We start from the raw sequence: 13,245 nt of genomic DNA on the forward strand, positions 1-13,245 counted from the left end.
TTCTCATCAGCATTGACTCAGAGAGGAAATAAACATACCCACTTAATAGGATGAGGAAATTTATCTTACTCTAGAGAAAAATGAGACCAAATGGATGGGATAAGGGGGAAGGGGGGAATAGGTTATAGAAGGGAGGGAAGATCATGTGAGAGGGGTACTCAGATACAACATACTTTTGAACAGGGACAGGATGAAAGGAGAGAGAGAGAATGGGACAGACTGGAAAGGAATAGAGTGGAGGGAGATACAGCTAGTAATGACAACTTTGGGAAAAATAATGAACCAACTTCTGTGCTGGACTTATGATAAAGAAGGCAACTCATCCCAGAGACAGAGCCATTGGAATCTGAATACAGACTGAAGTACATTTTTTTTCTCTTTCACTAGTCTTGAGGTTTCTCATCATCTTGGGAGGGGGGTATGTTTACTCATAACAAGATTATTGTAATAATAGAAAATAAACCAAAAAAAAAGAAAAATATTATTACAAAAAAAGAATTTTCAGAGGCTTTGGCTTTTTATTTTTTAAATCAATTATACTTCTTGTTCTTGTTTTTTTCTTTTTTTGATGGTGCTATTCACAGAATGTACTTTAGTTTAACAGATTATTCCTTTTGCTTTGTCTTGTTATAACTGATTATTGTTATGATTCCTAAAATTGGAGGCCATTTCAAATATGTTAAATGATCCTTAGAACTGAGATTTCATAAACTGAAAGAGTCAAAATGTGAAAAAATAAATAAATATGAATAGTGGACATTCTTTTGAAATGGCTTGATTTTCTAAGGGCATTCTGAACTGTTGCAAGATATGAATTTTCAACGTAGAACCAGAAACTCAAATATATCTACAATGCTGCTAACTTGTCTTTTTTCTCAGTGTCCTGCCAATAAACACCACAGACATTTCATAATGTATGCATTTATGACCTACTTCATAACTAAAATGTACTTATGAGAGCTTGTAATAATTTATGAATAAAAACAAAGACATTGTGTTTATCATCAGATCATTTTGATAACCCATTTTATTTTAGCAAATTAAACTCATTATATGGGCTAAGACTATATGCCACAAGTTATTCTTGTTACTGAGGATTTAAAAATGAATACTGGCCAGTTGCTCACCTTATGGAATAGGAGAAAGTACTCTGAAAATATAAGGAGGAAGCCATTTTCAATTGGAGAGGTTTTTAAGAAAAATTACCATTTGACCTGAGCCTTGAAGGAAGAGAAAAATTTCAACCTGCAGAGATAAGAAGGGAGTTTATTCAAGGTAATGGACATGCATGACCTTTGTAGATATGTAAGAGGATGAAATCAAAGATCAAACCATAATTAGTTTTGTGACTAAAGCAAAAAATACAGATCCTGTATTTATGACAAGAGAGCGCCAGCTTTGTTCATTTTTTGTAGTGTGTTTATGAGTAAAAGAACCTATGTCTGACTTTTTAGTTATTTTCATTTGTCCCTGTTTTCCTTCTAAGAAAAATACATTGCACTGAGAGACAGGAAGGAGAACTGAGTTTATATCATGAGTCTTAACACTTAACTGCTTATGTAACCCAAGGCAAGCTGCTTAACCTCTGTAAGCTCAATTTTTTTCATCTGGAAAACCAGGCATCATAATTCTTGTATGACTTAACTCACAAACTGTTATGAGGAAAGAAGTCCATAAACTTTGAAGTACCATAGAGACATGATTTTTTTAAAGAAATAAACTCTGACATGGCCAACAAGATGGAGGACTAGACATTTTTTCCAATCTCTTCTACCTCTTAAACCCCTCCAAAATAAAAATGATATGTCACACATAAAGCAATATCAGTTTTCTTTATAATATAGGATACCAAGAAGCCAAAGGTAAAGACTTCATGAACTCATGCCTAAGTCATGCTCCCCAGCAGTCCCTCCCCCACTTCCCTCCCTGCTCCTGGCAGAAAGGCTACTCTAGTCAAACCTATCAAGGGGCTTGCAAAAAGAAGCAGCCCCCCTCCCTTTAATTTTTCCCCCTTCTCTTTCTAGTGCCTGGAGGTCCAAATACAAAATGCAGAAATTTTGTGAGGCAAATATAATCAGCTTTTTCCCAGTGTTCTGTGCTGCAACAATACCCTGCAGGATATTGGAGTAACACAGAGAATGGGGCCAGGCATTTCACATGTCTGGGCAGACTAGAGCTCAGACCCCTTCTACCCCACTCCCACCCACTCAGAGCCTCAGAGAATAAAATTCTAAAAGACAGAAATCCTTCTAGACTGTAATAGCATCATGTGGCAGTACTCTGCCATGTTGTGGCAAAGAATTGAGGAAGAGAGGATGAGTCAGTAAAGTCTGTGTGTATATGTGTCTGTCTGCATAGGGGAGGCAAGGTAGGGGCACAGCCAACTCCCAATTGTCACCAAAATAAAAAAATACACAGAACAAAGGAGTGGGGGAATATTTACTGTGCACCAATGAGGGTAGGAATTGCAGTCCTGCTATCCAACAAAGCAAAAAGAAACTTAAAAAATCAAAAAAAAGAATAACAAGAAAAACTGTATTATATAGTAAGGAGCCATAGATATAAAACCAGTATCAGTATTAAACTCATATTTTCTAAATGCTTCAGCATCCAAATTCATAAAGGAGATAACAAAGTTACAAGATTGCATGGAGAGTAACAGCATACAGATAATATTAATAAGAATATAGCAATTCATATTATGGGGACAAGAAATTTCAATGTTTTGGATAACTAACAGAAATAGTAAATAAATACATCCTTTACCAACCATACATAATAGTTATAAAATCAGTCAATGAATTAGAGAAAGACCACAAGCAAAAGAAAGATCCAGATGGAAAAAGCAATGAAATTTTAAATGAGTGAAAAGAAAATGATAATAATAAACCAACATGCCAAAATTTCTTAGATGCAGCTAAAGCAGTCCTCCCTAGAAAAATTATTTTCTATTAATATATATTATCAAAATAGAAAAAGAGGATTAGTGAATTCAATATACATTTTAAAAAACAAAAAACCTTAAAAAATTCTAAAATAAGTATAGAAATGACCATGCTAAAAATTAAAGGAGAAATAAATTAAAAGCCAAAAAACTCATTAATAATAAATCTTTAATCTAGTTAAAAAGAAGAGGGCAGAAAAATCAAATCAGTAAAAAAATGAGTAAGATAAAATCACCACAAAACCAGAATATAAGGAATTAAACAAATCTATTGCATATAATTATTTTCAAACAAAACTGAGGACAAAAAAAATTACCCAAACTATTAGATGACTGGATAGAAGTCTCAAATGACTCAATCTCAGAAAAGAAACTAGTAGTAAAATTTTACCAAATGTCTCCTTTTCCTAATGAATTTACGGGACTGTTGTTAAACTTTTTTTTTTTTTTTTGGTTTATGCAACTTTATTGAAGAAAAATAAATCAATTACTAGCAGAGCTATTAGTTGATCACTCATCCATTGACAACTTGCATCATTTATTCAGTGCCATATTAAACAGTGTATTGGAAGATAGATTAACTAATAGATCCAAACCTCCTAACAAAATTTAAATGAAAATTACAAAAAAGTTCAAGACCCTATTTTGGAATACAAGGGGTATTTGACTTACAATTTCCATTCTCTGTAGAACAAGAACAGGTCATTCATTTATTGACATGCATAAAATACATCACATTTTCTGTTCTGCTGATGCTATAAATTCAGTACCAATTCTCCAACCATATCAGTTATGAGCCAGCTATAATGCAGGTTATTCTGACTTTAAGGTAGCATCTCATGGCATTACTTCTGAGTCCATTCTCAAGATATTCTGTTGTACTTGTCTCTGTCTGTTTTATAGATCTGTGCAATCTCTGGCACTAAGGGGTCATCTGGGTTTGGATCACATAGCAGTGAACAAATGGATAAAAGAACTTTAGAAATAGTTAAAGCAGGAGACCACTGATCATAGAATATCGAGACAAATGCTGCCATTACTGTTAATGTTTGGATGATAAATTCTTGTTGTAAATGCAACCTTAGGTGGTTTGAAGGGGTAGTCTGTAGGGAAATGAATTGTCAAAAAGAATACACTGCCTTGATATGGGCTGTCATTAGAATGTCCCATAATTGTGGCTTGCCAATGAAACATATCATCCCCAACTGGACCTGCAGAACACTGTGCTGGAGGGTCACGGGCCAAATCACTAAGTTCCTTATTGATGCATTTCAGCACCATGGTGCGTGCTTCTTCCCGCCCAATGCGGAGCTCTCTCGGTGGGCAGTGGGTCCGGCCGATGGGGATGGGTGGGGGGGAGGGGATCACTCTTCTCTCACCAGCTCTGCCCGACACAGGCGCAGAGGGGCCAGGGCCTCCCTCAAGCTGCGGCCTCGGCCTCCTCCCCCTGTTGTCAAACTTTTAAAGTTGTATTAATATCACTATTACACATTATTTTCAAAAATTAATAAAGTAACCTAACAGAATCCTTTTAGGAAATATATAAAGTCCTAATACTTAAACCCCAGAAGGTTAGGTCAGCATCATTAATGAATATCAATTCAATAATCTTAAATAATATCCTGTAAAAACAGACTACAGTAATTTATCCATGAAATAATTGATTATAACCAAGTTGGATTTATACCAGGAATGTAGGGATGATTAAATATTGGTACAGTATAATTAATCATTAAAAAAACAAAATATCTATAACCACATGATTATTTGAAGAGATGCAGAAAAAGCCTTTGAAAAAGAGCGATGCTTATTTATGCTTAAAAACAAAACACTGCAAAACATAAAAGTACCTGTTTTAATGTCATAAAAAGAATCTGTCTAAAGCCAAAAGTGAAGCATCATCTGTTATGGAAGTGTACTAGAATCTTTTCCAATAAAGAAGAAAGTGAAGCAAGGATACTTATTTACCCCATTATTATTTTATATAATTCTAGAATGTTAGCATTAGCAAAAAGACAAGAAAAATAAACTACATAAAGGAGAGAAAAGATAAAATTGACCATATTTATTGGTGCTATGATAGCATACTTGAAAATCTCAGGAAACAAAGATACTAATCAATGATAATAGCTTCAGCAAAATTGTAAACTATAATCTTCAAACCCTCAAAAATGATTTTTTATATGAAAGAAACAAAATCCAAGAAGCAGTAATAGGGAAATTCCAACCCAAATATCTACAAAATGCATAAATATCTAAGGATCAATTTGCACACAAAATATTAAATATGTATTTGATTACAAAGTACTCTATTATTGATTAGAGAAATGAAAATTAAAACAACTCTGAAATACCACCTCACACCTATCAGATTGACTAAAATGACATAGGATCCATGTTGGAGGGTATGTGGGAAAATGAACCATACCGGAAGTCAGAAAAAATTAAAAAATGAGGGGATGACCATTAATTAGGGAATGACTGTGTTGTATATGAATGTTAGGGAGTACTATTATTCTATAACAAAGCATGAGCATTTGGACTTCAGAAAAGCCTAGAAAGACTTGCACTGATGCTGAGTGAAGTGAGCAGAACCAGGAGAACATTATTCACATTAATAGCAACATTGTGTGATGATCAGTAGTATTGGACTTAGCTCCTTTCAGCTGTTCAGTGACCAAGGACCATTCCAAAAAACTTGTGATGGAAAATGCCATTTACATCCAGAGAAAAATCTGTGGAGTCTGAATACAGACCAAAGCATACTATTTTCACTTTTTTAAAATCTGTGTTATGTTTTGTTTTTTTTTTCTTTTTCTCATGGTTTTTTCCCCTTTTATTCTGATTTCTTCTTTTACAACTTGACTAATATGGAAATATGTTTGATGTGAATCATACATCTAGAACCTATATCAGATTACTTGCTGTCATGGGGAGGGAGGTATAAAAATGTGGAACTTAAAAGCTTACAAAAAGATGAATGTTGAAAACTATCTTTGCTTGTAATTGAAAAAATAAAATAACATTTAAAAAAAAGCACGCCTTAAAGAAATAAAAGACAATTTAAATAGCTAGAGGCTTATTCAGATCTCCTGACCAATCCATGAAATGAAAATAACAATGCTGCCAGAGTTAATTTACATTTTTAATACTATGATAATTAAAATAACATGACAATTTTGTATAAAACTTGGTAAAATTATTCCACGATTCATTTTGAAAAGCCAAAGATCTAAATTATCAAAGGATAAAAAAAAAGGTAGGGAATGAAGGGAAAAGTAGCATTGTCAAATCTCAAAATTGTATTATAAAACAACATTCATCAAAACCAACTGATATTAGCTAAAAATAAGAAATAGATTTAAGAGAAAAGTTAAACAAAGGAGAATCAGATACAGTGGAACACAATAAACCAGTATTTGATAAAGCAGAAAACATAAAATTACTTAAGGAAGAAAAATTACTTTGGAAAATGGAAAAACAGTCTAACAGAAATTAGACTTAAAACAACACCTCATATCATATTCCACAATATATTGTCAACAGATACATGACTTTAATATTAAAAAAATTATAAAAATTTTAAAGAACATAAAGATTATGTACCTCTCACAGTTATGGGTAGGAGATGAGGTTGTAACCAAACAAGAGATGGAAGCAGTTACCAAAGATATAATCTACAACTATATGGAACTGAAAAGCTTCTAATCAAACAAAATTAATATTTGTAGGATAAGAAGAGAAGTGGTGAAATGAAAACAAATAAACAAATCTTTATATTAAAATTTTCTAATAAGAATTTGACATCTAAATTATATATATATATGATATATGTGTGTGTGTGTGTGTGTGTGTGTGTGTGTGTGTGTGTGTGACTAATAGACATCCCCAATTTAAAAAAAGTGATCATAGGGCATATGAACAAATAATTCTCATAAAAAATTACATTGTATTCACAATTCTATGGAATAATGCTTCAAATGACTAAAAGCAACCCTGGGGTTTTATCTCATACTCTTTGAATTAACAGGGATGATTAAAAAAAAATGGCAGTGTTGGCAAGGTTGTGGGATGATCAGCACATATATATATTTTGTGGAGCTATAAATTGGTACAATCACTTTAGAAAGGAATGTGTAATTATGCAAACAATGTCCATACCTTTTGATCCAGAGATTCTATTATTGGCTTATGCCCCAAGGAAAGTTCCTGTAGATACCAAAATATTTATAGCAAGCGCTTTTTGTGATGATAAAGATATGGAAACAAATTTTCTGGAATTCATTGAAAAACATCAGGCCCTCACAATGAAGACAGAGGATTAGTATATCATTGGTATGTTGCTATCAATTCAGTTACTACCTCTTTCTTCTGAGGATACCACCAGCCCTCCAATCATTCATGTTTGCAGCCTTGACTCCTCACTTTCCTTTATCCCATGTATTTAAACAGCTACTATACCTTCTTAATTCTGTCTCCACAGCATATACCACATTTCAGTCCCCCTCCCTTCTTGTAAGCACTATTGCAATGACTTCCCCATTGTTCTTTGCATCTCTCCCCTCTCCAGGCAGCCCTCCACCCAGAGGTCAGAGTGTTTTCCCCTAAACAGAGGTCTAACCATATCACTCTCCCCTACTCATTTAAATTCATTTGAGCTTTTTGGCTAGATTAACTAGCCATTAACTAGATTAATCCACTCTATATCCAGCCATACTGGCCTAGTTATTCTTCCTTATATATGAATTCCATGTCACATTATAGTGCTTTTACACAATTCCTAGAAGGTACTTACTCCTTTCTCTGCCCCTTAGAGTCTCTAGTTTCCTTCAAAGTACAGCTCACAGCTCAATAGATTGCTTTTAGAAAAACCTAGACTTATATGAACTCATGTAAAGTGAAGTGAGTAGAACCAAGAGAATATTGTAAACACCAACAGCAATATTGTAACAGTGAACAACAGTGAAAAATTTAGCTACTCTTATCTGAAGAGTAATCTAAGACAGTTCAAGGAACCCATGATGAAAATTGTACTCTTATCTCCAGAGAGAGAATTGAGAAACTCTTAAGTGTGGACTGAAATATACTTTTTAAACACTTTATTTTACTATTTTAATTTTTGACTGTGCTTTCTTTTGCAACTTGGTAAATATGCAAATATGCTTAGCTTTGCTTCACATGTATAATGAATATAAAATTGTATGCTTTTTCAAGGAGAGGGAAGATAAGAGAATTCAGAACTCAGTTTTTAACAAAAAGGATAAATAAAAATTTTTCCATGTAACTGGGAAATATTGTAAATAAATACAAAATAAATGAAAAATATATTTTAAAAATTTTTTTACATCTCAAATATCACCTCCCACTTAAAACTGTTCTTAATCCCCACCCTATCTGTTATTCCCTTTCCTTCCCTTTAAGTTTAACTTGTATTTATTTTGACTTTTCTGCATATATACATCCATGTTGTCTTCTTTAGTATCATTTAAGATATTTGAGTACAAGGGGGATTTTTGTTGTTATCGTTGTTGTCTCTTTGAATAGCCAATATGGTGCTTGAACATATTTAGTTTTTAATAAATACATCTCTATTAGTATCTCTTTTATTTCTGTTCATTTTTGAGAATGATGAAGTCACTTGAGAATGAGAGTCCAAATAAGGTTCCTGTTATTCATTCACTTAACATTTATTGAGCATCAATTTTGTTCAAATTACTGTGTTATACATCAACAGAGAATGTTCCAACTGTAATCATAAAGATTGAATGTTTCAGGGGGCAGCTAGATGGCACAGTGGATAGAGCACTGGCCCTGAAGTCAGGGAGACCTGAGTTTAAATCCAGATCACACAATTATTGCCTGGCTATGTGACCTTGAGCAAGTCACTAAACCCCATTGCCTTAAATAAATAAAATTTTTTAAAAAACAGATTGAAGATTTCATAGTGGAGAAGAACAAATACTGCGTTATAAATCAAAAATTCTGTTCTTGACTTTGCCTATTTTATATATATATATATATATATTTGTGATTTGACCTAGCATAGTGAGAAAAAATGTTATTGTTGTGACAGAAAGGTGGCTAATGTAGGAGAGGTTGTGAAGCATAAACTCAAGGAGATTTGACAAATGATTGGATTTGTTCATGGTGGGAAAGGATATGTAAATGATGGTTTGAAAGTTGAATTATATATTTGTAGTGTAGTAGTAGTTTTTAGGATCCTGAAATTAGATGTAATCTCTCTTACTTCTATCTACTGTAGACTCCCCTTCTTATACTTCTAAGATTGATGGTACCTTGGAAACTAGTGTAATTTTGTGAAATTAAATTTGGTAAACATTTATTAAGTACCCAAGTGCTCAGCATGGAAAAATTATAATTTAGATAAGATATACCTGCCATTCTAGAACTTACTAGTTACTAGATACAGTGTATGTGCCTAGCTGCTTAGATCCTCTTTGCTATAATCCATCTGGATGTTTCCTCCATCAATACTTATTGTAACTTAATCTGTGACTACTCAAATGTCCACCTCTTCTGAGCTTGCCTCAGCAGTCCTTTTACTGTACTAGTGGGTCTTTTTTACTTTCTTTTGAAATCAAGTGGAGATCATGTGTCTCTGGCTGTCCTTCCCTGTTGCTACTTGAATTCCCTTGTTTTCAATCAGTTTGGTACTGATTAAGAAATAGACTAATCAATCAAGTAGATTAGCTACACATATACAAAAGCAATACATAATACCTTAGTTTTCAGCAAACAAAAAGATCTCAACTATTGGACTAAGAACTCATTCTTCAACAAAAACTGCCAGGAAAATTGGAAAGCAGTCTGGCAGAACCAGAGTATAGGCCAATTGAGGGAATCTAAGGGGATAGACAAAGATAAATTCCAAATTAGTACATGTCTTAGACATAAAGGATGGCATAAACAAATCAGAAAATTAGGAAAGTCATTACTTTTCAGACCTGTGGTTTATATTAAGCGTTTATGACCAAACAGAGGGTTAGAGAGGATGACAGAAGATGAAACAGACAGTTTTGATTGCATAAAATCTAAAAAATATTTACATAAATAAAACCAGTGTAGCTAAGATTAAAAGGTTAACTGAGAGGATAGGGGAGGAAATCTTTATATCATATTTCTCTAGTAAAAATCTTGTTTCCAAGATATATTGTGTCTCTCTTATTCAACTTATTCAAATGTATAATGAATAAGAACTATTCCTCATTTGGTAAATGGTCAAAGAATAGAATAGGCGATATTCAGAGTAAAACCATATGAAAAGATAGGGACTGTGGGAAAAGTTACTTTAATGCAGTTGGTGAAATGTTTTTCTTTCTTATGTATGTATGTATTCATGTATGTATTTTCCAATTACATGCAAAGATAGTTTTCAACATTCATCCAAAGGCAAGCTTTTGAGTTCTACATTTTTTCACCCTCCCCATGTCAGCAAACAATATGATATAGGTTGTACATGTAAAATCACACTTAGCATATTTCTATATTAGTTAAACTGTAATGGAAGAACTAGAACTAAGGGGCAAATACATGAGAAAGAAAGAAAAGGCATAAAAGAAGTTTAAAAAAGCTAACATGATATGTGTGAATGGCATTTTCCTTTATAGGCTGTTGATGTTAGGTATTCCAACCTTCACTGAAAGCAGCAATACCACCACTAGGCTTTTACTTCAAAAAGCAAAGAAAGAGGAAAATGACCCATATGTACAAAAATGTTTGCAATGCTTCTTTCTTATGGTAGTAAAAAAAAAACAGGAAATATAAGGGGATGAACCTAAATTGGAAAATGTTTGAATAAATTGTGATCTATGAATGTGATAGTTTTCAACTGTATATTAAGAAATATTGAAAGGGATGGTTTTTGCAGACACCTGGGAAAACTTCAGTGTTGCAAAGTACAATTGTAACAGCAGGGAAGGGAAGAGTGGGAGGGAATAATATTGGTATAGCATTATGGGCCACACACTGCATGAAGTGCTGTTTACAGATATCATATTTGATCCTCAACCTTTCAAGTAGTTGCTATTATGATTCCCATTTTACATTTGAGAAAACTGAGGCAAATGAGTCAAATGGCTTGTCTCCCAGCTTTTAAGTATTTGAGGTCACATTTGAACTCAGGTCTTCCTTACTTCAGGCCCAGTACCTTATCCATTCTACCACCACTGCCTACAACAATATTGCAACAATATTGTGAAGACAAACAACTTTGAAAGATGTAGGAACTCTGATCACTGTAATGACCAATCATAATTCCAGGGAATACATGAAGAAATATGCTATCTACCTTATGTCAGAGAAACAGTAGATGCTAAATACAGGCTGCATATGTGTATATATACATATACAGACTTGGTCAGTGGAGATGAAAGACAGAGATTAACAGTTACCACACTTTTTGCAAACCATAAGGGGTTTAAGGGATGAGGAAGACATGAGCAGATTTGTAAGGGAGAAGGAAGGAAGCAGTAAACAGGAAGAAATTGAAGGTAAGGAGAAAGAATGATAGTAGAAGCAATCTGCTAAAGACAGAAGGGATAGACTCAAGGTTGCATGAAAGAATTCAGGGTTGGCAATGGCAATGGGAAGGAGAATCTTTTCATCAGAGACTAGAGTGACAAAGAAGATGTTTGTGGACAATGTCAGAATGATGTGAAACAAGGAATAGTGAAGGAGAAGCCTCCATCTTCTTGGTGAAGTATGAGGTGACATCATAAGTAGAGAAGATGGAGGGAGAGGGTTCTGTGGAAAACTTAAAGATAAATAAGAATGGAGCAGCTTCTATGGAGAGTTGGAAAGTAAATCTATTAGTCAGGAATAAAATGCAGTATTGTAGTGAGAGCCTAGTTCAGATAATATAATATTGTGGATCCAGTGGAGATAATAGTGGATCGAGTTGATATAATCTTTCTTCCAATTCCAATCAAAAGTATGTGAGCAGAAGTGAAGGTGATGAATGGTGGGAGTATTTCAGGGTTGGAATCTTACAAGGTATGACTAGCAACAGGACAAAGGGCCCAAGAATCTGAAAACTTAGCAAAATATACAGTTAAGCAAAATGAATAAATGAAAACTAAATGGACAGCAAATTTGTAAAAGATAGTGTAAGAGGTATTGCAATGGGAAAGAGGTGTATTTAAAAAAAAATTTTTTTTGAGGCAATGGGGCTAAGTGACTTTCCCAAGGTCACACAGGCAATTATTAAGTGTCAGAGGCCTTATTTAAACTTAGGTCCTTCTGCCTCCAGGGTTGGGACTCTATCCAACCACACCACCCAGCTGCCTTTATTAACTTTAATTTTTTCAACTGATAAAATATTTTTCTCCTTCCTACTTTTATTCCAATAAAAAAGGAAAACAAAATTATTTTTAACAATGTGCCTGACAAAGTCATTCTCTCTCTTTCTTCCTCATTTGTAGTTAATCTCCTTGAGAATGATAACTCTACCTGATATATCTACTTCTTTCCTTTCTTCTAAAACCTCTGCAGTCTGGCTTCTATATTGTTCACCTGAAACTGCTTTCTACAGAGTTACATGTGATCTCTTAATGACCAAATTTAAGGGACTTTCCTGAGTCCTTATCCCTTTTGACATTGTTGGTCCTCTCTTTCTGGATCATCTCTCAACTCTTAGCTTTGGTGATACCACTCTCTCCTGCTTCTCCCTCTGTCTTCCTGTACCTTCTGTGTCCTTTGACTATGTCATGTTCACTAACCATGGTCATCTTCCGATGATCTGTCTTTGGCAATCTTCTGTTTTAGTTCTTTTCCTTTTTATTTTTGTAAACTCACCAGCTCCCAAAGTTTCAGTGATCATTCTATGCAGTTTATTTCCAGATCTGTTTACATCTCTTGTTATCTATCTTTCCTGAATTCCAGTTCTTTGAAATTACCCTTCGTCTTCTTTTCATATACCTACTTGTATGTACCTACTTGTCTGCTTTATTAGAATGTGAGCTCCTTGAGGGCACAAGCTATATGTGACTTTATATTTTGGAATAAACATTTAATAGGTATGTTTCAATTGACTGACTGGTTTTGACCTCTACTACTTCTGTGTTTCATGAAGAGGTACTGCTCATAATCTACTATGATTCTTCTCTGTAAGATTTTTCAAAATGAGTATATATTTTAAATTTTTTTGTATTAAGCTGTAAAATCTTTTTATCTAGGTGGTCATATGTTTATTTTTCATTCAGAAATAGTTTCTACATCAGTAATGAGGCTTTCCTTGTTAATAAAAATAGATCTCTTTACTATTTTCAGTTACTCAGTGATTG

At 33.8% G+C, this 13,245-nt stretch overlaps 1 protein-coding gene and 1 pseudogene across 3 annotated transcripts in view; one reads left to right on the forward strand and one right to left on the reverse strand.

Moving 5' to 3' along the window:
* UVRAG (UV radiation resistance associated) overlaps positions 1 to 13,245 on the forward strand; it is a 383,712-nt gene that overhangs the window by 253,595 nt on the left and 116,872 nt on the right. The window lies entirely within an intron of this gene.
* Positions 3,790 to 4,239, reverse strand: LOC141508363 (ubiquitin-conjugating enzyme E2 D3 pseudogene; annotated as a pseudogene).

The sequence above is a fragment of the Macrotis lagotis genome, chromosome 1 (assembly GCF_037893015.1).
Source record: "Macrotis lagotis isolate mMagLag1 chromosome 1, bilby.v1.9.chrom.fasta, whole genome shotgun sequence".
Lineage (NCBI taxonomy): Eukaryota > Metazoa > Chordata > Mammalia > Peramelemorphia > Peramelidae > Macrotis > Macrotis lagotis.